The sequence below is a fragment of the Eptesicus fuscus genome, chromosome 21 (assembly GCF_027574615.1).
Source record: "Eptesicus fuscus isolate TK198812 chromosome 21, DD_ASM_mEF_20220401, whole genome shotgun sequence".
NCBI classification, from domain to species: Eukaryota; Metazoa; Chordata; class Mammalia; order Chiroptera; family Vespertilionidae; genus Eptesicus; species Eptesicus fuscus.
The window spans coordinates 18,872,514-18,878,279 of record NC_072493.1 but is presented as its reverse complement, the minus strand read 5'-3'; the positions used below and the strand labels follow the sequence as shown (position 1 = coordinate 18,878,279).

Below are 5,766 nucleotides of genomic sequence, written 5' to 3'. Positions count from 1 at the left end.
ATGAGATGAACAGCCCTAGATCTATTTAAGAAGTTTTATTCTACACACTGAATCCTATACATTTCATTTTCAGTAAATATATTTCTACCCTCTATGCTTCGTTGTCAATTAGGGCAGTGGTCGGCAAACTCATTAGTCAACAGAGCCAAATATCAACAGTACAACGATTGAAATTTCTTTTGAGAGCCAAATTTTTTAAACTTAAACTTCTTCTAATGCCACTTGTTCAAAATAGACTCGCCCAGGCCATAGTATTTTGTGGAAGAGCCACACTCAAGGGGCCAAAGAGCCACATGTGGCTCTCGAGCCGCAGTTTGCCGACCACTGAATTAGGGCATAGGACAAGTTTATTTTTTTCATTTGGTTTTTCATGCCTCACACCTGGGATAAAGAGTAGGGTGGGCTCCATAAACATGTGTTGTAAAGAAATATGAGCCAAGAGGAGGCAGCCCATGTCTTGGAATTCAGATCTCAGGTTTGTTGCTCGTTATTCTCATAACCTTGCCAATCTGCATCAGCAGCTTTAGTTTTCATTATATGTAGAATGAGGGGTACAACTATTTGTGCCCCAACAAGGATCACTATTCAAATTTTTTTTTGCATTAGTTTTGCCTGTCCTTGGAGTTCCATATAAATGGAACCATAGAGTAAGTACTTCTTTGTTTCTGACTTTTTTCTCAAAATAAATTTTGCTACAGTATCAATAATTTGCTACTTGATATTTCCAGTACCAAAAATATGAAACAATTCATGCATTTGCATGTCATCTTTGCACAGGGGCCATGCTAATCTTCTCTGTATTGTTCCAATTTTAGTATATGTACTGCTGAAGCAAGCACACCATCTTAATTTTTTTACCCGTGTTTATCACATCTATCCATATGTATCCCACACCGCACACAAATAAACATACATAAGATTAAAATTTGCCAAGTGTCTGTAACATGTCTGTGATGTACCACAATGAAGTGGACAACAAAATTGCTAGTCTATTCCAAGTCTAAAATTCCTCAACAGAAAAATTCAGTTTATTTTTGATCCTTTAATTCTTTCTTTTTTCCTTAGATGTCTGTTCATTATTCCATAAAATCAATAGGAAACCATGTAGTTGCCTTTATTCTGTGTTCAGATAGAGAGTCATCTTCATACTAAAATATCGGCTCCTGTAAAGTTGAGAGTTGGGCATAGTAGAGCATGAAGGAATAGTATGGTCATGGTGTTTATCTATATACTATAGGCCCGGTGCATGAAATTTGTGCATGGGGGGTGTGTCCCTCAGCCCAGCCTGCACCCTCTCCAATCTGGGACCCCTCAAGGGATGTCCAACTGCCCGTGTAGGCCCGATCCCACCAGGATCAGGCCTACACGGGCAGTCAAACATCCCTCTCACAATCCAGGACTGTTGGCTCCCAACTGCTTGCCTGCTTGCCTTCCTGATTGCCCCTAACCACTTCTGCCTGCCAGCCTGATCACCCCCTAACCACTCCCCTGCCAGCCTGATTGATGCCTAACTGCTCCCCTGTCAGCCTGATTGCCCCTAACTGCCCTCCCCTGCAGGCCTGGTCCCCCCCAACTGCTCTCCCCTGCAGGCCTGGGTCCCCCCCAACTGCCCTTCCCTGCAGGCTTGGTCACCCCCAACTGCCCTCCCTTGCAGGCCTGGTCCCTCCCAACTGCCCTCCCCTGCTGGCCATCAGTGGTGGCCATCTTGTGTCCACATGGGGCAGCCATCTTGTGTGTTGGAGTGATGGTCAATTTGCATATTACTCTTTTATTAGATAGGAGGATAGAGGCCTGGTGCACAGGTGGGGGCCAGCTTGTTTGCCCTGAAGGATGTCCCAGATCAGGGTGGGGGTTCCCTTGGGGTGTGGGGCAGCCTGGGCGAGGGGCCTGTGGTGGTTTGCAGGCCAGCCACGCCCCCCGGCGACCCAAGCGGAGGCCCTGGTATCTGGGGTTTATTTATCTTCTATAATTGAAACTTTGTAGTGGAGGCCAAGGCATGCCAGGGCTGCAGGAGCTTGGCTTCCTCCAAAGCCGAGGGCGACTCAAGCCTCCTGCCCTCTCCAGCTCCGTGGCTGCCACCATTTTTGTTGGGATTTATTTATCTTCTATAATTGAAACTTTGTAGCCTTGAGTGTAGGCCTGGGCCGGCCAGGGCGGCAGGGAAGCTTGGCTTCCTCCATTGCTGGGGAAACCCAAGCCTCCTGCTTGCTGCAGCTCCATGGCCACAGCCATCTTGGTTGGGTTAATTTGCATACTCGCTCCTGATTGGCTGGTGGGCGTGGCTTGTGGGTGTAGCGGAGGAATGGTCAATTTGCATATTACTCTTTTATTAGATAGGACTAGAGGCCTGGTGCATGAATTCGTGCACCAGTGGGGTCCCTCAGCCTGGCCTGTGGGGATCAGGCCAAAATTGGCTTTCTGATACCCTGCAAGGGGTCCCGGATTGTGAGAGGCTGCAGGCCAGGCTGAGGAACCCCACCGGTGCACGATGGGGGCCAGGGTGTGTCTGGTCTGTCTCACTCAGTCCTGATTTGCCGGACCCCAGCAGCAAGCTAACCTACTGGTCGGAGTGTCTGCCCCCTGGTGGACAGTGTGCGTCATAGCAACTGGTCTAATGGTCGAATGGTTGGACACTTAGTATATTAGGCTTTTATTATATAGGATTATTACTGTCATTCTCTCCATCACCTCCCACCATCTACCCCCACATCTTTCCAAAGCTGTGGAATTGGTGCAGTCACCACCTGTGAAAAGTATAAGCTCCAAGCAGAGGCTGGTGATGCCAAGAGAAGTTTCCCAGTTTCCACTTAGAAAAATAGAAAATGACATTGTTAATTGTAGAATGGATATATAGAGAGTTGTGCCAATATTCCCTTATCTAACCAGCCTTTCAAAATTGAACGCTGTCCTGGAACCACTGGATCAGATACCATCCCTTTTCACATTGTTGGGGAGAGAATTTCAGGACTTTTCAGTCTGTCTCTGTTCAGTGCAGATTGTATCAAATTTAAAAGAAGGTGAATGATGTTAGTTTCATTCCACTTTATTGGGATATATGCGAATCCCATTATGAAAAAATATTTTTCATCTAGAAGTTTTCATCACACTCAGTGCTGAGTTAATGAGCTCATAGACAAAGCATTTAGTTACTGCAAGTGTCTAAGATGAAAGGTGCTATAAAAAAGTATAATTATAATAATTAGAATCATAATATTAATGATAGTGGAATTAACACCTCGACCTCCATCTTCCTCTACCAAAATCTGAGCACCATTCCTAAAGATACAGCTGAAAAAGGCTTTTCTACACCTTGTCCTTCTCAAAAGCAATTAATTTCCACATAAGAAAGTATGATTAGAATTCAAAATAGTTTGAAAATACGATATTACTTTCTAAGGATGTTCTGACCAATTATTCAAAATAATTCTTGAGCCCTAGCTGGTTTGGTTCAGTGGATAGAGCGTCGGCCTGCAGACTGAAAGTACCCGGGTTCGATTTTGGTCAAGGGCACATGCCTGGGTTGTGGGCTTGATCCCCAGTAGGGGTCCTGCAGGAGGCAGCCTATCAATGATTCTCTCTCATCATTGATGTTTCTATCTCTCTCTCCCTCTCCATTCCTCTCTGAAATAAATAAAAAAATATTAAAAAAAAATAACTCTTGAAACTTAGTAATGACATTATCCTTCTTACTATTCCATAGAGATAGGAGGTAAATGGTAGGCACTTCATTTGAATTTTCTTGATGAATAAGTGAACCAACAACGATAAAAGTTTTGAGTGCTTACTACACAATGGTATTTAAGTACCTAAAATGTTTGCTACTCATCATAGCACATGGGGAAAGTAAATATTAAAATATATTATAAAAGAAAAATAATCAGAACTTAATTCCACTGCTCAGAAGAACCCATTTGTTACATAACATGATGACTCATTTCCTTCTGGTCTTTTTTTTCTAAGCATATTAAAAGTAATAATAATGATAACTGTGATTATACTCAGTAGTACAATTTTATGTACTACTTATTCTAGTTAACCAGTTTTCAGTTGTTACCTTATCTCTTCGGATTGTAAAGACCAGAAACTAATTTAGTTTGCTTAAAGGAAATCAACCAACCAACCAACAACAACAACAACAAAAAAACAATGAAGAAGGTTCTGTATTCTCGAATGGCCACTATGGCCTAGATTTGGAACTGAGAGCTGTTAAAAGATTGAGGCAGCTCTGGTCAGTTTTTCTCCATCTTGACTTTGTTCTATGGCCTCTCTCTTTCTTTCTGTGACTCTTCCTTCTTCCCTTCATCACCTGGCTCATCCTTGCCATAGTCTCTAGAAAAAGCTTCAGAAGAAGCCAGTCTGGTTGGCATAATTATTTACCACTGTCCTTACTGAGCAAGAGGGACAGACCACTTGTGTGTCATCCCTGAGGGCTATCACCTGACCTGTGACCCTCCTCTGATTGTGTTCAGTTTATTGGCCACTTGCCCTTTAAATGGTGGGATCCAATATTGGAGTCCAAGATAAAAAATTCTCACCACCATTGGCATGAAAGTGAGCCTTCTACAATCCTCAGGCGTTGAGAAGGAAACAGTAAGACACTTCCACATTTGCATGTTGGATATAGATCTAAGGCGAGGGCAAACTTCTCAGAGGCATTTTCCTGTGCATTATTAGCATTTATTCAAGTCTGACCTTTGAGCTGTGGGCTGAATTTTCCAGGCATGAAGGTGCCAGCAGGGCTGCTAAATAACAGCCAGGCTTTTCTCCTGTTCCCCTCACTCTCCCGGATGTCTCATGAAGCACTCTCTTGTTTGATCAATTCTTTTTCCCTAGTAAGGAAGAAGCCCACGGAGCTTGCCTCAGCAAGACTTCCCGGAGGCTCCAAATGGATATCTAGCGGCTCCCTACACACTCACTAGCTGGAGAAATGTAACATGAGTCAAAAAGTTCTGCGCTGCAGGGCAGCTTTCCACTGGGGTCACATTTTTAAATTGTGTTCTGGTGGGACACATTTCCCAGTCTTTCAGGACATGTCTCAGAAGGCATTATTGGAAACTTATTCTTTTGTTGTTTTATAAAATAAATGTATTCATGTTTTGTTTTTAGGTTCTTCTCCTAAAACATATTCATTCAATATGTTTATTTCTTTAGCAACTACTATGTGCAGGAAACTATGCCAGATACTTGGAGTATAAGTGTGAACTGAAAAATCATAGTTCCTTCTCTGACGAAATTTACATTACAAGTACTCTCACAGGCACACACATGGGCACTCACAAAAAGAGAGAATGAGAGAGGCTGAATAGGTATCAATTGTGCGTAGTACTTTGAAGGAAACAAAAAGGTGCAGATACAAGACTATTGAGAGGTACTGTAGATAGGATGGTCAGAGAATGATGCCACGCTGAGGCTGAAGGGTAAAAAGAAGAAACTTTACAAAGATCAGAATATATTTTTAGAATATATTTTTCTTGATTTCAGAGAGGGAGGGGGCGGGAGAGAGAAAGATAGAAACATCAATGATGAGAGAGAATCATTGATTGGCTGCTTCCTGCATGCCCCACACTGGGGATCAAGCCCACAACTGGGAATCGAATTGCCCTGACTGGGAATCGAATTGTGACCTTCTGGTTCATAGGTTGACACCAACCACTGAGCCACGCTGGCTGGGCAAAGATCAGAGTACTTGTTGTCTAGGGCTGCTGTAACAAAATACCACAAATGGGGTAGCTTAGATCCACAGAAATCTATTGTCTCACAGTTCTG

General features: G+C 43.3%; 1 non-coding gene across 1 annotated transcript; it reads right to left on the bottom strand.

Annotated features, from left to right (window-relative positions):
• Positions 1-732: 732 nt before the first annotated feature.
• On the bottom strand, positions 733-839 carry LOC114230970 (U6 spliceosomal RNA). The gene has a single exon (XR_003616965.2). It is a non-coding gene; the product is annotated as a U6 spliceosomal RNA (small nuclear RNA).
• Positions 840-5,766: the final 4,927 nt, after the last annotated feature.